We start from the raw sequence: 26,037 nt of genomic DNA, 5'->3' as shown, positions 1-26,037 counted from the left end.
AGAAAGGGAAAGATATTCCGTGAATTGAAAGAATTAACATAGTTAAGATGTCCATGCTTCCTAAAGCCATCTATAGAGTCAATGCAATCTCTATCAAAGTTCCAACAACGCTTTTCATAGAAATAGAACAAAGAATCCTAAAATTTATATGGAACAACAAAAGACCCCAAATAGCCAAAGGAATCCCGAGAAAAAAGAACAAAGCTGGAGGCATCACACTCCCTGATTCAAAATATACTATGAAGCTATAGTACCCAAAACAGCATGGTACTGGCACAAAAACAGACAAACAGATCAACGGAATAGAATCGAGAATGCAGAAATAAATCCACACATCTATGGACAGCTAATTTTCAACAAAGGTGCCAAGAACATACAAGGGAGAAAGGAAAGTCTCTTCAACAAATGGTGTTGGGAAAACTGGACAGCCACATCCAAAAAAAATGAAAGTAGACCATTATCTTATACCATGCACAAAAATTAACTCAAAATGGATTAAAGACTTGAATGTAAGACCTGAAACCATGAAACTTCTAGAAGAAAACATAGGAAGTACGCTCTTCAACATTGGTCCTAGCAACATATTTTCAAGCACCATGTCTGACCAGGCAAGAGAAACAACAGAAAAAATAAACAAATGACTACATCAAACTAAAAAGCTTCTGCACAGCAAAGGAAACCATCAACAAAACAAAAAGACAACCTAACAATGAGGAGAAGATATTTGCAAGGGGTTAATCTCCAAAATATATAAAGAACCCATACATCTCAACAACAAAAAAACTAACAACCCAATTAAAAAACGGGCAAAAGATCTGAACAGACATTTCAAAGAAGATATACAGATGGCTAACAGACACGTGAAAAGATGTTCAACATCATTAACTATCAGGGAAATGCAAATCAAAACTACAATGAGATATCACCTCACGCCTGTCAGAATGGCTATAATTAACAAGAGAGGAAACAGCATGTGTTGGAGAGGATGTGGAGAGAAGGGAACTCTCATACACTGCTGGTGGGAGTGCAAACTGGTGCAGCCACTATGGAAAACAGTATGGAGATTCCTCAAAAAATTAAGAATAGAACTACCATACGATCCAGCTATTCCACTGCTGGGTATTTATCCAAAGAACTTGAAAACACCAAGGCGTAAAGATACATGCACCCCTGTGTTCATTGCAGCGTTATTCACAATAGCCAAGACTCGGAAGCAACCTAAGTGCCCATCAAGGGACGAATGGATGAAGAAGATGTGGTATATACACACAATGGAATACTACTCAGCCATAAGAAACAATGAAATCCAGCCACTTGTGACAACATGGATGGACATTGAGGGTATTATGCTAAGTGAAATAAGTCAGAGGGAGAATGTCAAATACCATATGATCTCACTCATTAAGTAGTAGATAATAACAACAACAAACAAACACATAGAGACAGAGATTGGATTGGTGGTTACCAGAGGGGAAGTGGGGAGGGAGGAGGGTGAAAGTGGTGATTAGGCACACGTGTGCGGTGATGGTTGTCATTAGTCTTTGGGTGGTGAACATGAGAACATGATGTAATCTATGCAGAAATAGAAGTGTAATGATGTACACCTGAAATTTATGCAATGTTATAAACCAATGTTACTGCAATAAAAAAAATTAATTAATTAAAAGGGGAGGAAAAAAAAGAGAAGAGCATGGGTGAGGGGACAAGAGGCACACATATAATAAACCTTCCCACTATTATGGACTGGATTGTGCACCCCCCGCCCCCTCCTCCAAATTCTTACGATGGAGCCCTAACCCTCAATGTGACTGTATTTGGAGATAGGGCCTTTAAAGAGGTGATTAAGGTTAAATGAGGTCATAAGGGTGGGGCCCTAATCCAATAGGACTGGTGTCCTTATAAGATGAGGAAGAGACACCAGGGATGTGCACACACAGAGAAAAGGCCATGAGAGGACACAGCAAGACGGTGGCCATCTGCAAGCCAAGGAGAGAGGCCTCAGGAGAAACCAAACCTGCTGACTCTTGGATCTTGGACTTCCAGCCTCCAGAACTATGAGAAATAAATTTCTGTTGTTTAAGCCGCCCAGTCTATGGTCTTGTATTATGGCAGCCTGAGCACACCAACACATCTACCTGACAGTTTTGCTTCCTTTACTCACTTCCCCAGAACAGATTCTCCCTTCATCCTGAAGAGTAATGCACATAAATTGTTCCGAGAGACATTCTGACCAGCGGGCAAAGGGAGGAGGCAGGGGCTAGTGGTCAGAACCAGGCGTTAGGAGCTTGCCCAGTCTAGTTGTGGGCTATGCTCCTGAACTGCCGAGTGAGTGGAAACCAGCGTTGTCTGCTCTTGGATACCAAGTTTGTCTTTTTCAGCCTGTATACCAAGATTCTGAGGCTCAATAGAATGATAAGGTATTTAAAGGGCTTTTAGTCCAAGGGAAGGATATAGTCTCATGAATAAAGCTCAACTTTCCTCTTTGTTATGTGCTGGGTAATTTGAATAATGATACCTTAGAAATAGGGGATAATGCTGAAATCGTGGTTGGGAGCTCCAAACGTAATTATGTGGGTTTCTTTGGGGGTTGAATTCTGTCAGAATTATTATTATTATTATTTTTAAAGATTTTATTTATTTATTTTTTCCCCCCAAAGCCCCAGTAGATAGTTGTATGTCATAGCTGCACATCCTTCCAGTTGCTGTATGTGGGACGCGGCCTCAGCATGGCCCGAGAAGCGGTGTGTCAGTGCGCGCCCGGGATCCGAACCCGGGTCGCCAGCAGCGGAGCGCGCGCACTCAACCGCTAAGCCACGGGGCCGGCCCATGTCAGAATTAAAAAGACAAGTCTGGCAACTCTGCATTACTCCTTACACATTAACTTCATAGGTTAGTCATGCAACAAATTTTCTTGATCACCTACTACATGCCAACATCTATTATAAGTCATAGAGATATAATAAGAATAAAACAGACATAGTTCCTGTACTTATAGAGCTTACAGTTGAGTGGGGGAATCCTCAGACAAGAGCCTGAGGATAAAAATAAAACCCTTTGGCTTGGCATTTGAAAGTCCAGTTCAATCTGGGCCTGGTCAACCTCTCCAGTTTCCTTCTACACTCCTACTCAAATGCCCCGTTCCACCCAAATCATCCCAGTTAACCTTTCTACCCTCTGTGCTTTCACTCTTACTCCCTACCTGGAATGCTTTCTATACCTTATTTAAATCCCATCCATCCAGCAAGGTGTGGTAGGTAGCCCCTAAGATGGCCCCCAGTGATCTCTGCCTCTTGGTAGTCACACCTTTGTATGTGGGTGGAACCTAGTGACATGCTTCTCCTGAAAAGAATCAGCAAATTGATGAGCTATCACTTCTGAGATTAGTTACAAGAGGACTGTGGCTTCCATTTTAGTCACTCCGCTCTCTTGAATCTCTCACCCTGGGGGCAGCTGGCACCAAGTCTTGAAGCAGCCCTGTGGAGAGGCCTGTGTCACGAGGGATTGAGGCCTGACAAGGGCCACTTCAGTAAGCTTATTAAATTGGAGTCCCCTCTTCTCCCCGGTGAGCCTTTAGGATGGGAGCTTGACTGCAACCTCATGAGAGACTTTGAGCCAGAGGGACCCAGCTAAGCTGCGCCCAGATTCTTGACCTACAGAAACGTTGGGATAATAAATGTTTACTGTTTTAAGCCACTAAATGTTGAGGTAATTTGTTAGGCAGCAAAAGACAACCAATACACAAAATGGGGTGATTTGTTACACATTAGTAGATAACTAATACACAAGACCTGGTTCAAACTGCTCCCCTGAATCTTCTTTGACTTGGCCTCGTCCAGAGTAACCTCTGCCTCCTTTGAACTTGATGTAGACCTGTTCTTCTCATTGGTCATTTTTCACTTTTGCAACATTAGTTACCTTCTATCCTCTGTGTTTCTGGTCCTTTCCAAGTAACCCAAGGTCAGTAGCTGTTTAAATTTCTTGTGCATCCCTGCTCAGAGCAAGTATTTGGCAAAGTAGAGAAAGAGGTTTTCAGAGGCTAGAATTTTGTATCAGAAAGTGGCTTTTAGTTCATGTTTGGTGACTGACTGATAAATGACTTATAGGTGGAAAATTCAAGTGAAAGTTGGAAGAGGGACTTAGCTTAGAAAGAGCTAATCTTTGGTCTTTATCAAAGTGAGGCATCAGTGGCCAATACTAACAGTCAGTCTTCCTTGTAAATTCTTTCTGGTGATTTCCTTCTTATTGTGTGAGCAGCTTAGACTTTTTTTTTTTGGTGAGGAAGATCAGCGCTGAGCTAACATCCATGCTAATCCTCCTCTTTTTGCTGAGGAAGACCAGCTCTGAGCTAACATCTATTGCCAATCCTCCTTTTTTCCCCAAAGCCCCAGTAGATAGTTGTATGTCATAGTTGCACGGAGCTTAGACTTGTGTTGGCAGCTGTGAGAGGCAACAGAGAGGGCAGCTCTGGGGCACTGAGGTGACCTCAGAGGAGGGAAGCCAATTGTTTTCTCAGGGCCCCTCTCTCACGTTTACTCTTTTCAGGGCCTCTGAGCAGGACTGTGCTGAAGCCCACTTCCCACACGTAGCACCATTTATTTAAAACACACGTTACATATACACAAAAAGCCAAATGCAAAGGAAAAAGGCTGCTGAAGACCAGAGTCACTAAAAGTTCAGGCTAAGAATAGACAAGGAACTCTGAGAGCTGCTCGGCTATGTGACCTCCTGCAGGGGCTTGGCAATCAGCCCGTCCAGCTTTGTTTTTCCTATGCCTTTACAAAGAAAGAGCACTAGCTTGGGAGTCAGGAGACCCGGATTCTAGGCCTGGCTCTGCCAGTGCCTTCTCCTGTGGCCTTGGGTGAGTCCTTCCCCTCTCTGGGCCTCAGTTTCCCATTTGTAAAATGAAAGGATTGGACTAGACTCCAAGTCTTTCCAACTCCAATATTGAGAGAACACAAAGGAAAATAGAAAGAATGCTGGCTGGCCTGGGAATCAGGAGACCTGACTTCTTGTCCCAGCTTTGTCACTAAGAAGCCCAACCTCTTTGGACCTCTGCCTCCTCATTTACCAAAGAAGGTGATATATTCCTTCATTCATTCCTTCAACAAATATTTCCTGAGCACTTACTATGTACCAGGCTTGGTGCTGGAGATATGACAGTGAGTCAAGACAGACATGGTCTATGTTCTCAAGGAATTTCCAGTCTGTTGCGGGTGGAAGGGAGGAGGAAAGATGAACCGTAATCAATCACATAAATAAGAATGTCATTAATGCCAAGATAAGTGCGACAAAGGAAGGATCATACTTGATTCTTGGTGACTGAGGCATACTTACCACCTCCATCAATTCCAATGTTCTGTGAGCCAGCAGGCATCTCCGCTGGAAGGCACAGAGAAACCCTTTGAAGAACTCACATCTCATACCATAGCTTTTTTTCGGAACAGCCCAGCTCAATTAACCCAATCAACCATCAGCCATCTATTGGGTACCTTCTACAGGGACTCAACTAACCAATTCCTGCCTTCCTGGAGCTTATGCTAATAGGCAGAATGGACTCATAAACTGACATAGCTATAAAATGTTTCATACCATTCTCTGATTGCTAATTATGTGCTGTAAATAATAATGTTTATGAGAGTTAAGAATCAAGTGGGGATTTGGAGGTGCTAAGGCAATCAGAAACATTCTTAGAAGTAGAAATTGAGATAGGTCCTGAAGGTTTGCTGCATAGTTTTAGATAAATAGAAACACTGCTATCAGGGTACAATGGCCCCATTCCCTACTAGACAGCACAGGTACACAGGACATACAAGAGAGATCTAAAGTGGGAACTCCTAAATCCCATTTGGGGGATACAAGCTCCATTTTTTGTCAAGGATCAAGAGACCTCTTCTGTGACCTACTCTGAACACTGTCTCTTGGATTGGGAGGCCTGCTACTGATAAGCTTCTTGACTTGATGTGGCCACTTCACCTCTGTCAGTATGTTATCTCATTTGTAAAATGAAAGGGTTAGATGATACCCAACATCCCTTAGCACCCAGAAATATGTCTAAAATTTGATTCTTTGTAAGAATTTTTATTATTTTATAATAAAACTGGTGGTTGCTGCCATGGTGTATGAGCTATGGGATCTTAGACAAGTTACTAAATTTTCTAAACCTGATTTACCTTCTTTTTTAAATTAGTTTTTAGAATAAAAAAAGTAATACACACATATGATTTTAAAAAATCAAATACTACAAAAGACTATACTAGAATGGTTACAGAGTTTCTGTTTGAGGGATAAAAACATCTTGGAAATGTGACAGTTGCTTAACATTGTGAATGTAATTAATGCCACTGAATCGTATGCTTAAAAAGGCAAAATTTATGTTATATATATATTTTATGAAATTTTGTGTGTGTGTGTGTGAGGAATAGTGGCCCTGAGCTAACATCTGTTGCCAATCTTCCTCCACTTTGCATGGTGGATGCAGCCACAGCATGGCCTGATGAGCAGTATGTCCGGTCCGCGCCCAGGATCCAAACCAGCAAACCCTGGGCTACCGAAGCGGAGCACATGAACCTAACCACTATACCACCAGGCCGGCCCCTATTTTACCAAAATTTTTAAAAATTAATAATGTAATATAGCAAAACTCACTGAATTGTACACTTTATAATTTTATTTATTTATTTATTTTTTCCCCCAAAGCCCCAATAGATAGTTGTATGTCATAGCTGCACATCCTTCTAGTTGCTGTATGTGGGACACAACCTCAGCATGGCCGGAGAAGTGGTGCGTCGGTGCGCGCCTGGGATCCGAACCCAGGCTGCCAGCAGCGGAGCGCGCGCACTTAACCGCTAAGCCATGGGGCCGGCCCCTGAATTGTACACTTTAAATGGGTGCATTGTATGGTATATGAATTTTATCTCAATAAAACTGCTAAAAGAAAAACTTAAATGAGTATACTATAAGAATATATTCTCCATTCCAACCCAGAACCTCTGGTCCCCTCCCCAGAGGCAACTATTTTCCTGTCTCTCCTTCTAGAGATAATCCAGGCATAAACAAGTATATTTTAAGATTTTTATTTATTTATTTATTTTTCCCCCCAAAGCCCCAGTAGATAGTTGTATGTCATAGCTGCACATCCTTCCAGTTGTTGTATGTGGGACGCGGCCTCAGCATGGCCGGAGAAGCGGCGCGTCAGTGCGCGCCCGGGATCCGAACCTGGGCCGCCAGCAGCGGAGTGTGTGCAATTAACCGCTAAGCCACAGGGCCGGCCTGAAAAAAATTAATAATGTAATATAGCAAAACTCACTGAATTGTACACTTTAAATGGGTGCATTGTATGGTATATGAATTTTATCTCAATAGAACTGCTAAAAAAAAAAACTTAAATGAGTATACTATAAGAATATATTCTCCATCCCAACCCAGAACCTCTGGTCCCCTCCCCAGAGGCAACTATTTTCCTGTCTCTCCTTCTAGAGATAATCCAGGCATAAATAAGTATATTTTAATCATATATCTTTTTCTTTTAATACAAATGGAAGAAGTGATACTCTGTTCTGGACTCTGCTTTATTTCTCCTACTAATATATCTCAAGTTGTTGCATATCAGCACATGCAGATCTACTTATTCGTTTTTGCTCCTGCATAGAATTCCACTGTGGGCACCTATCATAATTTACTTAGTGAGTTCCCTTATTGATGAACATTTTGATTGTTTCTAGTCTTTTTCTATAGCAAACAGTGTTGCAGTAACATCCTTGCCTTATGCCTTCAGGCACAACTATGAATATATCATCTACAGGATAAATTCCTAGTTCTGGTGTTGCAGGGTCAAAGGGTAATCCATGTTAAACATTAACATTGCTAAATTGACTTCTCCAGAGTCTATATCAATTTATACTCCTACCAAGATTCACTCATTCATTTTTTCATTCAACCAATATTTGAGAGCCTACTGTGTACCAGGCACTATTCTAGGCCCTGAGGACACAGCAAATGAACAACAAGACAAAATCCATTCCTTAAAGGAGCTTACAGTCTTACAGGAGAGAGCAAACAAAAAAGTAAAATATGTAGTATTTCAGGTGGTAATAAATGCTATGGCTAAAATAAAGCAGAGAAAGGAGTGTTGGCCAGGGTTGGGGGTTGGCAATTTAAATAGGGTGGTTAAGGTATGAGACTTCTAAGCCTCAGTTTCCTTATCTGTAAAATGAGACAACAACAGTACCTATCTCATAGGACTACTGAAAAAATTCAATGAGATTAAGTTTGGTACATAATAGTGAACATTTCATAAATGGCAGCTATTGTTATAAACAACTTTACAGCTGAGGAAACGGTCATCTAGGAAGGAACAATTTGCCTGAGGTCCCAAGGAAAATTAGTGGTTAGGTAAGAACCAGAACCCATGGAGGTCTCCTGACCCTCCATGCAGTGTACTTCCACATACACCAAGGGACCAAAAGCCCTAAGAAGCCATCCTCCTGGGGCTGCTAAAGGGCACCTGGTTTTAAGTTGAAGAGCTCTCTGAGAATGTGATTTTCAACATCAGCCAAGAGGGGAGGGAAGATGTGGGGAGTACATGAGGTCCTTCTTCAGAGAAGCAGGCCAAATGCACTAGGGCCTAAGGCTGAGCCTGCTGGGGTTTACTCACAAGACATTCAGATCCAGGATGGTGCTCTGCGCCAAAGGCAACAAGCTTTCTGGCTGCTGCTGGCCCATCTGCTCTGATGAGACTCTCCCAAACCCTGATCTCCCATGGTTTCATTCCAAGGAATCTCCTAGAGGAAAGATAAGCAGCAGTTAAATCACAGCTGTAGAAATAATAAGATCTGGAGGGGCACTTCTATCTGTTTGGCCAGTGAGATTTTCAAGTAGGCCGAGTGTGTGGTGGTGGTCTCTCAACTCTGTGCCCTTTTCTCACCCTGTGGCACCTCCGCTCCCTGGCCACAGCAGGTACCCACTGCTTCCCTGGGCCTTCTGCCTATACAGAGCCCTCTCCCTGCCTGGGTTCTAACCTTCCTTCAGCCCTATCCTTTCTTCATTGAGGTCTCATTCCCTCCACTCATCCTAACACCTCCTTTGGGAATATGTATTTTAAAAGATGTTGACTAGCTTAACAGAATCAGTATGGAGTAGGATTCAGAGAAGTCGGCATTCTGGGCTTGACTTCTGTTAATGAGTGCTTATATGAACGTGAGCAGGTCAATTACTGTTTCCGGGCCTCAATTTCTTTACCCAAAAAATGTTGTATAGCATATGGCATTTCAAGTACCATGGAGTGGATTATTATTATTATATATTTTAATTTCTCAAACTTTTTTTTGTCATAAGGGTATGCAATCCTATGTACATATGTGTCTACTTGTCTGGATATTGACAATGTTGAATTTCTTTTTACTGAGGTAACACTGGCTTATAAATTTATATAAATTTCAGGCTTACATCATTACATTTCACCTTCTGTATAGACTATATCTACCTGGCCTTTCCCTCTGGTAACCACCAATCTGTTCTCCTTATCTATGTGTTTGTTTATCTTACACATATGAATGAAATCATATGATATTTGTCTTTCTCTGTCTGACTTATTTTGCTTAGACTAATATCCTCAAGGTCCATCCATGTTGCAAATGGCAAGATTTCATCTTTTTTAAAGCTGAGTAGTATTCCACTGTGTATACATCTTCTTTATCTATTCATCTGTTGATGGGCACTTAGGTTATTTCCATATCTTGGCTATTGTGAATAATGCCACAGTGAACACAGGGGTGCATGTCTTTTTGAATTAGTGTTTTTGTGTTCTTTGGATAAATACCCAGAAGTGGAGTAGCTGAATCAAATGGTAGTTCTGTTTCTAACTTTTTGAGGAATCTCCATACTGTTTTTCATAGTGACTGCACCAATTTACATTCCCACCAGCAGTGTAGGAGGGTTCCCTTTTCCCCATATCCTCTCCAATACTTGCTATTTTTTGTCTTTTTAGTAACAGCCATTCTGGTGGGCGTGAGGTGATACCTCATTGTAGTTTTGATTTGCATTTCCCTAACAATTAGTGATGCTGAACATCTTTTCATTTGCCTGTTGGCCATCTGTATATCTTCTTTGGAAAAATGTCTGTTCAGATCCTCTGCCCATTTTTTGATTGGTTGTTTGTTTTGTTGTTGACTTTTATGAGTTTTTTTATATATTTTGGCTATTAACCCCTCATCAGATATATGCTTTGCAAATATCTTCTCCCAATTGGTAGGTGGTCTTTGTGTTTTGTTGATGGTTTCCTTTGCGGTGCAGAAGCTTTTTAATTTGATGTAACCCCTTTTGTTTATTTTTTCTTTCGTTTCCCTTGCCTGAGAGACATATTTAGAAAGATACCGCTGGGGCCGGCCCCATGGCGTAGCGGTTAAGTGCGTGCACTCCGCTGCTGGCATCCCAGGTTCAGATCCCGGGTGCGCACCGATGCACCGCTTGTCAGGCCATGCTGTGGTGGCGTCCCATATAAAGTGGAGGAAGGTGGGCATGGATGTTAGCCCAGGGCCAGTCTTCCTCAGCAAGAGGAGGAGGATGTTAGGTCAGAGCTCATTGATCTTCCTCACAAAAAAGAAAAAAAAAGATACTGCTAAGACAGATGTCAAAGAGCATACTGTATCCACTTTCGAGGTGGTGTCCATAATCTTAACTTTACCCAAAAAGAAAGGTAGGGAACAGCATAAGGGATGGAGACATGAGATTCTGAATTCTGAAATAACTTGTGACAGTTACCACATCGTTATTCCTGCCTAGAAAAACAATCCAGTCCCCAAACTTTTCTTCTTTGATGCCCCACAGTTCGGTTGACAACAAACTCTCACAGGCTTGAGTCTTGTGGTATCATTGGTACAGCAGAAACAATTGCAGACACTTAGTACTTTGGATAGTAAATCTACAAAGCCTGCTTAGATCCTCTCCCTGCTGGGACACCAACAGAGTCAGACCTCCGGAGTTGGCGGTGCATCCTAGTAGAGAAACACTAAAGGAGGGGTGGCACTGTTTTCACGGTGACTTCATGAGTCTTCAGTGACTTTCCACTGAGCTGTGGGAAAATCTGACAGTTTACTGTGGCTGAATCATAACCCAGAGGTCCTGACCACTCAGATCTTTGAAGATTCTTTTCATTCCTTTCCCAAAAGGGGAATCTGGCAAACTCCAACTGGTTAATTCCATTTACCTTCTGTTCCGTGCAACTAGATGTAGGTGCAGAGTTGTGTGCTCTCAGCAGTGGGAAAAGAGTATCAGAGTAATAGCATCTATAATCTATAAATAAAATAGCTTATATTTATCTAGTACTTACTGTTGTCAGGCACTTGTTATCGATTTTTTCATTGAATCTTCATAACTATCCAGTAGGGTACTTACTATTAGTATCCCTAGTTTACAGATGAGGAAACTGAGGCCCAGAGAGGCTAATAACTTGCCCACAGTCACACAGCTTGGGTGTGAAATGCTGAGATTTAAGCATTCTGACTCCAGAGTCTGTGCTCCTCACCACTAAGTTGTACCATATCCAAATACCAGCACAGATATTCTGAGCTCAAAGGCACTTCAGATATCACAGATCAACCCCAGATTTTGCAGCTGAGAAAACAGACCTAGTGAGATGATGGGACTCGCCTAGTGACAGAGCCAGGATTCGAGGCCAGTTTCTTCACTCCAGGGTTCAGTGCTCTCTCTGCTGTATCAGAAGGCCTCGGGTTCTCTGCACTATGTTTTTTTTGTGTGTGTGTGAGGAAGACCAGAGCTAACATCCATGCCAATCCTCCTCTTTTTGCTGAGGAAGACCGGCTCTGAGCTAACATCCATGCCCATCTTCCTCTACTTTATGTGGGACGCCGCCACAGCACGGCCTGACAAGCGGTGCATTGGTGCACACCCGGGATCCAAACCCGGGCCACCAACAGAGGAGCACATGCACTTAACCACTACGGCACAGGGCCAGCCCCGAACCTGGAGTTCTTTGATACTTTTTCCCTTATTCTTTAGGGAATGGTACTTAAATTTATATAAACATAAAAATACTTTCACATGGTTTTTCTACAATATATTGACCCCCAATTCCTCCTACCCCTTTTTAGATGCTCTTTTTTTTTTTTTTTAACTTGGCTCCTTTTTGCCTTCTCCTTCTTCTTTTAAATCCCAAGAAAGTGAAAGCAGTTTCAGGTATGATAAAAAAAAAGAAATCTTTGAAATATTTTAACTAAGTTACCCTTCTTTTACCACAGAATTTTAAAGACTGCTATTCAGCTATGATTTCTAAGTGTCAATCATTCAGTAAGCATTTTTTGACCTCCTCAGGCTACCCTTCCCTGCTCCTCCCTCTTAGGAGATGACCGACCAAGGCTCCGTACGTTCCCTCAGCTCCTGTGTGTCCATCTCCAGCTCTTACTCTGTGCAGGTTCTTCCTCACATGCTGCCTCCTGTCATGGAGAGGGTGTCCCTACTGCTCCCCAGGTAGTCTCTACACAGTGACCTTGACCCCATTGCTTCCCACCCCCTTCTATATCTGGATCAACAAATTATAAAGAGGTGAGTAAGGGCCTGGAAAGAGTAACAAGTGGTGGAAAGAGTTTGGTCTTTGTAGTCAAACAAATCTTCGCCCCTGTGGGCAAGATGATTAACCATGCTGAGCCTCATATGTCAAGTGGACATGAGACCCCACTTCAAGAGGATTATGAGAACAGAATGAAAGAATGTGCAAAGGGGTTAGTAGACCACCTAGCACATAGCACACACTGCCTTCTCCCTCTCTTCTGGCTCCTTCCCCTTTTTTCACCAAAAAACGTTCAAAAGACCTTCATTTTTAAAAAAGCTCTGTCTTATCCTCAAACAATAAACCGTTCTTTCTCCTTCCTGTCAGTCTGAGCATATTCAGTTTATCCTCACAGTTGGCCCTTCCTGCCCTCTATTCAATTCATTTCAGCCACTATATATTAAATTCCTTCTAGAGACTAGCTTAGCCCATTTCAAGAATCTCCCAAACTCTGAATTCAATACACACTTGTGAATTGACTCCACTGCAGCATTAACTACTGCCCGGCACTCTGATCTTGGGGGCCTGCTCATTTCTGCATCTCCTCTGAACATTTCTCTCTCTCAGCTTTCTGCATCTGGTTTCTGGGTGATCTCTTCCACTCCTATGAATTCAACAACCACTATTTGCTTAGATTTTCAACTTTCGCTCTCTCTAGTCCAAATTCCAATCCTTAGGCTCAAGACCTGAATTTCCAACTGTTCACAGGGATCTCTCTTTGGAGGTTCCATGAGCATCTAAATCTCCAAATTTGCTTTTTCACCCATGGCTCCTATTTCCTAAATGGCTTCACCATTAAGTCAATGTTCAAGCAAGAAGCTTGGGTCATCTTGAATGTCCCTATCTTCTGTACTCCATATTCTGTATTTGAGTGGTCATAAATCCCTTTGATTTTTATTTCCACAGTATCTCCTGAATTCACCCTTTCTATTTCCAGTGCCTTAGTTCAGGCCTTTGTCATGTCTCAGCTAATGCTGCAGACTGGAATCCCTTACTTCCAGTCACTTACCCTCTCATCCTCTGCTCCATGATTTATCTAATTAATAGATCTGAACACATTAATCATCTGCTCTAAAATCTTCCATAGCAGTGACCATATGAAAACCTGAATATTTATCTCTAACTCCCCATTAGAATAGAGATGCCTCTTATGAATTATTGCATCCCATTGCCTACTACAGTACATTAAATTTGCATCAAGAAAGCTTATTAAGTGAATGAATACAAACCCAGAACTATGCCAGGTACAGTAGACAGTATGAAAGAAATACAACATGGTCCCTGTCTTCTGGGAGCTTACATTCTTTTTGGAGAGACAAAATAAACACAAGAAACTATTAAGTACCTAAAGTGAGATATCAACTCTACATGCCAGAGGAGCTCATAAAAGAGAGGGGGAGGTGTAAGGTGGAACTGTTGGTTAAGACCTCACAGAGGAGAAGAGACTTCCTGAGGATCTTAAAGGAAGGGTGGGGTTTGTGAGAGCACAGTGAAAAGGACAGGATGCTCCAGGGTGGGAAGAGCACAGAAAGAAGTACAGAGTATTTGTTGGACAAACAGGAGCCTGGCCTAATGGGAATGGAAGATTATGTCGGGGAACAGTGGAACTAACCTGGAGAGACGGTGGGCCAGAAAACAGAGACCCTCGAAAGTCAGGAAAAAAGAAGTTTGCCTAGAATAAGAAAGGAGGAACTTTTTTGAGTGCTCTAATAACACAAAAGCTATCATATACAAAAGCTATATTTTGATATACACACATACATACTCTTTTAACACAGCAATCCTTTCAGATAGATACTATTATCCCTATTTTACAGAAGAGGAAAATTGAGGCACAGTGCAATTAACTTGCTCAGGGCTACACAGCTATATGCAAGGCCCTGTATTAAGCACTATTGGCACAGATAAATAAGATAGTTCCTGCTTTCAAAGATCTCAAAACCCAACCAAAGAGACAGGTACAAAAATGAGCATCTCGGGCCGGCCCCGTGGCTTAGCAGTTAAGTGTGCGCTCTCCACTGCTGGCGGCCGGGGTTCGGATCCCGGGCGCGCACCAATGCACCGCTTCTCTGGCCATGCTGAGGCCACGTCCCACATACAGCAACTACAAGGATGTGCAGCTGTGACATACAACTATCTACTAGGGCTTTGGGGGGAAAAATAAATAAATAAAAATTAAAAAAACAATGAGTATCTCATAGACAGCTACTTATACATCACTATGTTAGGTATTGTAACAAATATATATACAAGACGGGAGGGTTATTTTAGGAAAATTAATCTAAAAGTATTAATCTAAAAAGGCTCTGTCAGAAGACAAAAACACTGAAATCAGAGAAATTCGCTTCTAAACTAATAACAGCCTGCCAGCTAATACAGTGATCAGGTAAGATCCAGTGAGGACGGTGATGATGGTGGATGCAGTAAGACTGGAAAAGGGGCCGGATGCAAGACATTTCTAAAGCAGAAATGATAGTAACAGGTTTAATGCAAGAAAAAGAATCAAACTTAGTTTTTAAGTCTGGGAAACTGAGACAAGGATTTTAGTAAGAGGAAGATAAATTCACTTGAAGGTATCTTGAGTTGAAGACAAAGTAGGACTGCTCTGCTCTGGGAGAATGTAATAGGCCTTAACATAGCAAGATTCAGAGACGAGACTTTTTAAACTGTTAGCACCCAGGCTTGAGCTGTATATAAAGGAAGAATTTTAAAATATTTTAATTTTATTTTTTAATTTTTTTTCCTCCCAAAGCCCCAGTAGATAGTTGTATGTCATAGCTGCACATCCTTCTAGTTGCTGTATGCGGGACGCGGCCTCAGCATGGCCAGAGAAGCGGTGCGTCGGTGAGCGCCTGGGATCAGAACCCGGGCCGCCAGCAGCGGAGCGCGTGCACTTAACCGCTAAGCCACGGGGCCGGCCCTAAAATATTTTAATTAGGCTCTGTGCCAGTAGGATGGTCTCTATGTATTCTCTATGGTTTTATTTTCTCCTCATTTTCCACCAGTCTCTATTATCTACTCTCTTGTGCATCATCCTTTCCACAGAATTGAGTATGACTATAATATAACAAAGCAGGAGTCTGAACATGCAAGAACCTATATACCCAAAAGTGCTCCACAAAATGCTACTTTTGCTCAGCATTCTTCTGGAACTTCTCTGTTGGAGTTGCTTTCAGGGTCAATCTACAATCCAAACTTTACTGGCACACTTTATTTGTTAACATCTCTAAACTGATCATCCATTAACTTAGCCCTGAGTTAACGTTTCCTATTATTTTTTCAAAAATAAAATCTACCCTCAAAAAAAAGAGAGAGACTTTTTTGAGCACCAACCCTAAGGTTATTCCAGAGCTTGTGTCACAGACTGTAGGCAACTTTGAGAGAGGCTTTCCAAATATTCTGAGGAATGGCAACATCACCGCAGGGAAGGGGTGCCCGTACAGAGAGCAGGGCCTTGTTTCACAGATCTGCCTTTCATGTAATCCTTGAGGTCCACACAAGCACTATCGTCTTATGTTAAAGGAGAGTAAAAGAAGGTCCAGAAAAGTTAAGTAACTTGCTCAGGGTTATAAAACTAATACATAGAGAGCTAGGACTTTAAAAACTTATGATTTTGGTACTATGCCATGCTGCTGCTTATAAAATAAGAACACTGCTTTCCAATGAATGGGAAAGTTATTAAACGATATCACTACTATATAACCCTATCTCATATGGCCATAACTTGAATACTCTTTGAATTTCATTTGTTTCCCCACCACTTTCTGTAATCAATTAATTTAGGAAAATATGAACAACCAGCCATGAAAATTTGTCATAGATCTTGAGTTAAGTCTACCTTATAGAAATATAAAATGTTAGAAATAAAAATGTTTTTAAATCATCAGGCCTGACTCCCTCTGATTATAATATTATTACATGGTGTAAGTATAATCCAGGTCGACAAGCAAATAGTATCTTCTTCGCTTCTATAACGTGTTCAGCTGAAGGCTATCGTGTATTTACCATCAGGGGCTTTACTCATGCACTCTCAGTTGAATACAGACAGTAAGTTTTACTTATTCCTCCTTTAAATTCTAGTCATTCACCACTGGAACACCATACACATTTATATATAGCAGACGCTTATACTATCTTAAACTGGTTTGGAAGACTGCAGGCTTCAATTATTTAAGACAAAAACATTTTCACTTGCCCTGCCAAACGCGTTGATCAATGCTCACTTAAGTGATGTAATCATCTCCTCTCATTTTGTAAGGTCTACTCTCTCTCTTCAGGTGACTAAGCAGTCTGCAATCTTCCTTCCCTTAATTGGATAATTTTCAGGCTTGTCTTAGCCTTCCGCTTTTTACAACTTCACGCAATCATTTTCTCCTGTGAATATGGTAAAGGCTTTCATGATTAGTCTTTCTTTAACACACATGTCTCCAGAACTCTCTAGATATCTTCCCATATGCTGGTGCAGTGCAACCCTTTATCTACTCTGGTGTTCCAGACAGACTGGCTACTCTGCCATGGCCATCTTTTCCTGCTTACAGTCTTGCTTCTTCTTCTTGGATTGGCTTCCTGTGTCCTCCACACATCCTTCTGGCTCAGATGTGTGTTCTCCCACCTCTAGACCTGTGTGGCACAATGTTATCATCTAACATTGTAAACACAGCTACTGTTTATTAAGCACTAACCAAGTGCTGTGTCTGGAGCCTTATGTATGTAATAAAAACTACCCAGCTTTTCCTCCTACCCCCTCACAACGCAACTCCTGTCCCCTACTAGCCTGTCACTTATAGGCCTAGCACAGTGCCTGGCACAGAGCAGGTGCTCAAGTAACAGGTGCAACTATGATTATGATTATGAGAACAAGCACCACATGAGTTATTCATGTTTGACCCCAGTGCCTGGCACAGTGTCTGGCACATTCAACACATGTTTATAAAACTAACCAATGAAGAGAACAAATATTAAATGGCTGTAATATCCTTGAGACAAGCTTTGCAGCCTGCTATGGACTGCTGAAACTAACTCTTCAGAGTCCAGACAGGAAAAGTACCCAGATAAGTTAAGAGAGATTGGGTTGGGGAGCCCAGAAGCATCACCTGGAAGTCCAACAGGATGTGTGGTACCAGGTTCAGGAAGCTCTTGTTGGCTAGTGGCTGCAGAGGATGAGTATGGAAGACGGCCTTTTATGGATTGCTCTGGACACAGGCCAATGTCAGTTTTGGCTTCTCAGGTGTAGATGCCTTGGTCAGACCAACTCCCTTAATCAGGGATAAAAGTGGGACTGTAAGAAAGGCTTCTGATGGTGAAGGGGGGCCTGGTTCTTAGAGAATGGAAGCCTATACTGCAGCACCCACAGAGACCCAAAGGTGAGGCTCTGGGGCCCTGGGATTTAGCAGTGGCCGTCCAGGAAGTAGTCTGCATTAGAGTCTGGCAGGAGCTAGCAGGGCCCAATGACTACAGTGAGACTCAAAATCCAGATTCAAGTCTTTGGCAGTGCTAAGTTTAAAAGGGGATGGTGCAGTGGGATGTCAGAGACCTGGGTTTAAGGAAACAAAACACAGCTTCAATTATAATCATGCGTTGCTTAACGACGGGGATACGTTCTGAGAAATGCGTCGTTAGGCAATTTCATTGTTGTGCGAACATCATAGAGCGCACTTACACCAACCTAGATGGTATAGCATACTACGAATCTAGGCTATATGGTACTAATCTTATGGGACAACCGTTGCACACGTGGTCCATCACTGACTGAAACGTTGTTATGCTGGTATATGACTGTACTGAACTGGAGTGCAAGAAAGCTTAATGCCCCAAGCATGGCAGACTAGTTATTTGATTTGGCAGACTAGTTATTTGATTTGGGGCATTAATTCAGGCAGGGCTAGCAGCAAGGTTGAGGACTAAGGGCAGCACTTGCCAGTGGTAAGGTTGTTGGTGGGCCAGAGAAGCTGGTGTGTTATTACAATACTGCAAGCCCTCCACAACGGGTCAGTAGCACACAGTATGGCCTCTCAGAGCGCAAAAGCTGCTTTGCTTCAGTGTTAAGGATTTCGGGATGCCAGTTATCTACAGATGGTAAAGTACAGGACACAAGTCTGTATAGCCTGGCTTAACAAATATCTAATTCTTTCCATACATTTGTGTCCTCCTTGGGCCGTGTACAGCTAGGTACCTGCTCAGTCTCTTAATCCCCAGACAGTGTTTTTTTCTCTAATTAAGCCCCAGATACAATCACTTCCAAGTTGAAATTACTCTTTACAACCACAAGATAGTTGTTTCATCCTGATTCTGGGACCAGAACTTGTCACCATTAGGTCCCACAATCTAGGTCCACACACACTAGCAATAAAAGTGGTTCTTTTCCTTTAAAACCAACCAAACCAAACAAACACACTACTACCAATAGTAATATTAATAATAATAAAATCTTCCTATCACCTGGCTCTTCAGCAAGATCACACCGCTTGAAGTTCACTTCTTCAGATACCAAAATGTCTATCTTGTATTGTTCTATGGTCTATTTATGGTTCTTTAGATTTGATATCCCTAAGTGATTTTTGGTTCATGTTAAAGCAATATACACAAATCATGAACTATCTGGTTCAACTACCCACCTGATGATTGACTTTCTTCTACAATACTCCCACCAAGTGGTCATCTGGACTGTACTTGAACACTCGGAATGACTGGGAACTCACTGCCTGCAGGGGCGGCATATTTCGTCTTTGGCTCACCTGCTGGAAATAACTGCTTTTGGCTGAAATATGTCTCCCTGAGTTTCTATCCATTGACTCCAGCTCCTCTCCTTAGAGCCATATGGAACAAATATAAACTTCTTTTACATGGCCCCCTTCAGATATCGGAATAAAGTGACAATATCCTTCCTGAGTTTGTTTGTTTTGTTTTGCTGGATAAATCTTCCCAGTGCCTTCAACTATATGTTGTTAAATATTCTCTCTTTCTTGTCTGGATGTATTCAAGATGATCTATATGCTTCATATCTAGCCCAGAGCTAGATAAATTTCAGGTGTGCTCTGGTCAGCATAGAACAGAAAGAGGCAGTCACCTCCCTTGTGTTCTGGACACTAGACCTCTCATAATGCAACCTAAGACTATATCAGCTTTTGTGGCAGCCACAACACACTGTTGACTCCCACTGAGCCTACAGACAATTGAATTCCCCTAAACGCCACACGCATTGCTGCTAAGCCTGTTGCATATTTATGCAATTGTTTTAGGGGAAGAAGGAGAAAGAGAGTAAGGTTTATTCACCACATTGATACTTCATGAAATTTGGGTCCCAACAATTCAACCCGAGATTTTACATTCCTAATGATGATACACAAGCCTGTGCTTAGTTTGCTAGCCCAAATGATTAGACAAACTAGTGATGAGTCATGAACTAGATTTTGGCTTAGGCGAGTCAGCTTTGCTTTATTTCATGGCCTCAGACTGCAGCCTTCTTCAAAATTACTCATCTTTCAAATATGTGCTATTTATCACCAGAAGAACTGGTAGAAAGAATATAAATGATTCGATGCAAAGGCATTATTACCACTGGAAAAACACCACAAAGATAAGTACATTAACAACGTATATGGTATATTTATGACATCCCATGGGAATATTATGTCTAAATACCTTTTCCTCGATTAAAAATATCTTATAGAGATAACACTGTATAGATTTTTAAGATATTTCAACTTAGCTTATTTGATTCTTTCAAATCAAAGAAAGTAAAATGGGTATTATTATCCTCATTTATAGATGAAAAAACTGAGATCCAGAAAGGTCATGACTTGTCTATGGTTATATGGCTTAAAAGGGATAGAACCTGGGCTGAACCCCAAGTCCTTGGATTCCTAGTCCAGTGCAGTTCCCACAGTAATGTGGAACTCCAACACAAGTGTGGCCCAGTCCTGGCCTCAAGGCACTAATATCCAAGGAGTTGTCCTCTAAGTGTTAGGCAGCACGTGCTCTACTTGCCCTGCCATCCAGATTAAAAAAAAAAGGTCTCAATGAAAACAGTTGTTACAACACTTAACAGATGCCAAACTCTAGCAATCATAGGATTTATGAGAATTAGTCCAATACCTTTAACTTTAGAGATTAGGAAGAGGTATAAGTAATTTACCTACAGCTGCAATTACCTACTAGCAAAACCAGGATTAGAACCTATTTATATACCCAATTCAATGTTCTTTCTGTTACACTGTACTGTTTCTGGAAATATAAGTAGGCAGCTGTCTGTTACCTAAAGCTAGGATATTTCTGAAAATGGAGTCTGATACGTATTATCTATAGCTCAAGAATTTTATAGCCAAGGATGCCATCAAATTCCTAATACAAGGGAATATGGACCAGGAGGCTAATCAGAGAGGGATGAACCATGACATATTGAACCAGAAACTTCCCAGTAAACACAGCTCTGCTATAGGAAGTAGCCCCTGAGGGTGGGCTCCCTCCCCCAATATCTACTGTTGTTGGAGTCACTCAAGGACTTGGACTACCTGTGTCCTAGATGACCAGGGAGCAAACACAGCTGAGAGTCTTATTGAAAGGAGAGGATTATGAATCTGCCACAGCCAAGGGTGGTCTTTTTAAAAAGCAGGCTAAATAAGCTTCTACTGAGTTAATATATGTAAAAAGGACCCAGTAAATGACTATATAAACGTTTATAAATACTGATATGGTGTTCAATTTGGTTCAACAATATTTATCGAGCACCATTCATATGCAAAGCACCGTAGATTCAAAGACGTGTCATATCCTCAAGAAGTTTAACAGATTCAATATTATGGCAACACAGAAGTGGGAACTTAAGTCTGAAGGAGCCAGGAAAGGCTGTACTGAAGAGGAGACACTTGAATTGAATCTTAAGGTTTGGGTAAGAATCATCTAGCTGAAGAAGGAGCTGAGCAAAGGCAGAGGCATGAAATAGCGTGGAGTGTGTGTGTGACTAGAAGCAGTTGACAATGCTGGAGCCCAAAGTATGGGGCAGGGAAGAGTTATAGCATGACTTGATGGCATGGCATCTTGGACTTTGGCCTAAAGGAATGGAGAGCTACTGAAGAACAGCTCTCCCTGGGAACCAAGGCAGAGGGAGAATTAGAAGGTGGGTGGCAGGAAGATTGAATATGCATTGGTTGAAGTAATCTAGGAGATGATGAAAGCCTATACAAGGAATGTATAAGTAGCAATAGGAATGTATAAGATGCATCAGATAGGCTATACTCCAGAAAAAAATGAAGGTATTGAATGATGTTATCTGATGGGTGTGGTCTCCTGATCTAAATATTTCTCTCAGGGCCTCTCCTCATGCCTGACACTTTCACCATCAGAGGTTCCTTCTGTAGGATCTTTAAGAATCCCTTACTAAAACGGAGTTGATCGGTACCCTTTAGTGTTGGTCAGCTAGCATTAAGACAGATTATAAAAGTTTGCTGGGAATAAAGAAGGGCTTGCAGGGTTGGGCAGGGCTAGTCATGAGGGGAGAAGCAAGGGACCCAAAGCAAAAACAAGGGACAAAAAGTTCAGGCTGCTAAAATGGACACAAAGAAACTTCACATGTCACCATTTTGGGTGGGCTGGCCCTGCTCCGCTACAAAATCAATTTGCAGTCAGCTTGGGTGCTCTGTACCAAAGTCTACATAAGAATAACAACGGTAAAATAAACCGTAGCAAAGAAAGAACTGTGATTTCTGAGCTAAGGAACACCATGTAGGGACAAATTAACCCAGAAATTGGGCCTTTAGAAAGTTGCTTAGCAATCAGGTCACCTCAGATCTTTTCCTCCTTGACTATAAGTGAAATATTGGCTAATGTATTTTATTTCCACTAAGTGTTATGTTTAACTTGGAAATCTGACAAATACCAACAACCCTTGCCCCATAGTTCACAGTATTATGGGGAGAATCAAATGGGACAAAAAGAGGCAAAAGCTTTTGCATGCTATAAAGTGCTAAATGAGGGCCTAAGCAGCCCCTCTGGCTCCTAGGAGAAAAGAAGAGAGGTGGGAGCTCCGTGTCATGGCCCTTGCAAGGACTGCTCATCAGTGACGATCATAAAATTTTAGTCCTTCAAATGTTGATAAGCAGAGCCTATGGTACCTTAAAAACCTTGCCTAAGGATTAAAATTAACACACATTGTGAATTTAAAAGTACCATCTAAAAACAGACACTAATACCTTTTTAACAAATGAGCTCTTTCTATAAAACCAGCCTCTATAATGAAACTCTTTTGTCACAAATAAGCATGTAAACAGAGGAATTTATATATGAATAGATTATTAGAATCACATTTTATTAGAATTAAGAAAAGCTTAGATCATTTCTATAGACTGTCTTCCCAGCCTCCACTCCCCCGCCTTTCTTACAAAAGGGAAACCAGGGTAATGGTAGATCCCAGACTAAACTGAAGATTTCCTGACTCTTGGTCTAAGGCTCTTTTGTCTATAAAATAATTTTTAATAAAATATTTCAAACATAAATAAAAGCATAATAATAAACACCTAGATTTTCAAAATGTTAATATCATATGCCTCCAATCTTTTTTTTTTTTTTTTTTTTTTCGTGAGGAGATCAGCCCTGTGCTAACATCCGGCAATCCTCCTCTTTTTTTTTGCTGAGGAAGACGGCCCTGGGCTAACATCTGTGCCCATCTTCCTCCACTTTATATGGGACGCCGCCACAGCATGGCTTGCCAAGCAGTGCGTCGGTGCACGCCCAGGATCCGAACCAGCGAACCCAGGGCCGCCGCAGCGGAGCGCACGCACTTAACCGCTTGCGCCACCGGGCCGGCCCCTGCCTCCAATCTTTTTTAAAAAAGAATTAAAACATTATATATCAGCAGACGATCCCCTTCCTCTATCCCATTCCCCTACCTCCTTCTCCAGAGGTAACCACCATATTGAGGTTATGGCATATTCCATCCTTCCTGTTCATGTTTTTATTCACTACCAAATGATTATATATCCACAAACCACACCATGTTGTCACAGAAAGAGCTGGTGTTTAAAACAAGGAGGAGTCCCTCACTCTAGTATATTTGCATGCAGTTAAAACCTTCAAGGTTTGGCTGGATATTCCAAAAAGAAACTGGGGCAGAGCTTAGAGTCTTTTTTAATGATTATCTAATTACAGAAAGATCTAGTGAAGTGTCTTATTATTTAGAATGAGAAATAAATTGGGCAAATATAAAAATTTTACTACAACTTATTTTTATCCTTCTCAAGTTAGTGTTTCATATTTGTGAAACCCTTGTTTATAACGACCTGGTGTGAATGACCTGTCACTAAACAATAGGGAAAGATGGATTAAGCAATTTAACTAGTAATAATAGTTTCTGCTTTTGCTTCAAGGTCCAGCTCAAATGTCACCACCTTAATGAATCTGTCCTCGATTCCATCAGAATTAATTCCTTCAACAGTCATTTATTGAGTGCCAAAGCCCTGTAGATACAAAAGTAGAGCAGACCCAGTTCCTGCCCAGAGCTCAGAAATAATTACACAATAGTGTTTGATAAATGCTCAAATAGAGGTATCCATCAAGGGTTAGTAGAGTCTAACTTTTCTTAGGGCAAGTGGAGAGGAGTTTACAGAGGAGTGATATTTGAGCTGTCTTGGAGTAGAAGGAGGAATTCACAAAACAGAAATTGGAAGGTCATTCCAGGCAGGGAGACATTGAATGAGAAGGTACAAGGATGGTAAGTTAATAGTGTTAGAAAGACAACTAAGGATAGACATTGGAAGTAGAGAGAGAAGTTAGACGACTGGCAACAAGTCCCACAAAGGATGACATGATTGCAGGCATGCGTGGGAGGGGGAAGGATTTTAACAAAATTCAGGAGATAAATTTAGTAGACCTTGATGCATGATTGTATGGCGGAAAGAAAGAACATGGAGGAGTTGGGGATGACTCCCAAAGGCTTGGCAAATGAGTGGGCAGGGAGGCCATTAACTAAAACAGGAAATACCATAGAGAAGATGAGAGCAGGCCTGAAAAGGGGGCTCAAGTTCCCTTTGAGGAATTTTGAGTTGGCACTGAGGCCTCTTCCATGAGGCCTTAAACGAGATTTTTCTTTCCTTTCAGTGGCCAGCAATCACCCCCTCCTCTGAGCTCCACAGCATACTGTATACATTGCCATATCAAATTATTTAAACCTGCTGTATTTCCAAGTTTGTCTCTACCTTAAGTCATGGAGAAAAGGTACCAGCTCTTGCTGGTCTGTCTGTGCCCTCATCTCAGAGCCTTGTGTTCAAAAAGCCTTCAAAGTCTGCATTCTCGAAAAGGGAGCTCCATCACATGCTAGAAACTGTCAGTTAACGTTTATCAAAACAATGACCAAAGCTTGTGAGGTAGTGGCTTATATAAAATATCTCAAGTATTTGGCTCTACAGCACCTACTTTTAGCTCCCTTTGTGCTTATCTTATCTTATCTTACTTCTAAACAACCCTGCAGGGTAGTAGTATTCCTATCTACGGATACAGCAACAGAAGGCCAGAGTGTCTGAATCACTCTCCTGGGCTCACAAGGTTTGCAAGTGGCTAAACCAGATTGGGACCGACTTGTTCCCGTACCACGCTGCCCCCAGTCAGGCTGGTCTCACTGTCCTAGTTCTCAGTTGGGCTGAAAAGAGGACCTCCTTTGGCTCCCGAGGGGCCAGCACCCTCTGGATCGGCGAGCAGCGCCTCACTCCTTCCATCCCAGCGACCGTCTAAAGCGCGCACAGGGGCACGTCCGCTGCAGCCCGCAGAGCTGAAAGGGGCCGGAGGTCTGGGACCCAGCATTTCGCAGTGTTAACTCTACGGAGGCCGTGAGATCGCTTGACCTTTCACTCCAGCATGTCAGCACAGCCCAGGCTCCGACTCCGGGGCCTGGGGTGGGCGCGCGGCGCGGCAGCGGCCAGACTCCGAGCCCGGCCCCTCGGGATTATAAATTCTCAGAGATAAAGGCAGTGCAGCTACTGCCCTTGGGACGCCGAAACTCGTCCCGTACCTTCCTCCGCAGTCCCGCGGTGGGCCGGCACGGCGGCTGCCTCCATTCTGCGGGCGGAAGACCAGGTCGCGGCGGGAACCCGCCCCGCGACGGCCTGAAGGGGCGGAGGCGGCGCCGCGGCGGGAGGCCCTTACCTCAGACCCGCGCCACAGCCTCCCGGGGGCCGCGCCCAGGCCTCCCTCACCGCCGATGCAGGTTCTCGTCCCGCCCCGACACCACGAGGCAGCAACCTGAAGGCGAGGGGGCGAGCGGGGGCACGAGAACGGCCGTGAGACCAGCCTGAGAGCGTCGGGCCTGGCCCGTGGCGTGCAGCAGAGGCGGGAGGGCTGGGGGCTGTCCCATCGGTGGAGGGGGCGTGTCCCGGCGCGTGCCGCAGAGGATGCGAAGGGCAAGGGGCGGTCCCACTGCGAGGCTCTGGAGCGCTGATTGGCTGCGTGCCGCGGAGGCGCGAGAAGGGGGCGTGTCCTCACGTGAGCCC

At 42.6% G+C, this 26,037-nt stretch overlaps 1 long non-coding RNA gene across 1 annotated transcript; it reads right to left on the bottom strand.

Annotated features, from left to right (window-relative positions):
- Window positions 1-7,071: 7,071 nt before the first annotated feature.
- LOC131398438 (uncharacterized) lies at window positions 7,072-25,901 on the bottom strand. The gene is made up of 3 exons (XR_009216884.1): window positions 25,694-25,901; window positions 8,654-8,780; window positions 7,072-7,269 (listed from the first exon to the last, which is right to left on the bottom strand). It is a non-coding gene; the product is annotated as an uncharacterized LOC131398438 (long non-coding RNA).
- Window positions 25,902-26,037: the final 136 nt, after the last annotated feature.

Source organism: Diceros bicornis, chromosome 35 (assembly GCF_020826845.1).
Source record: "Diceros bicornis minor isolate mBicDic1 chromosome 35, mDicBic1.mat.cur, whole genome shotgun sequence".
NCBI lineage: Eukaryota > Metazoa > Chordata > Mammalia > Perissodactyla > Rhinocerotidae > Diceros > Diceros bicornis.
Note: the sequence above shows the minus strand (reverse complement) of the source record. Positions and strands in the feature narration are given on the sequence as shown.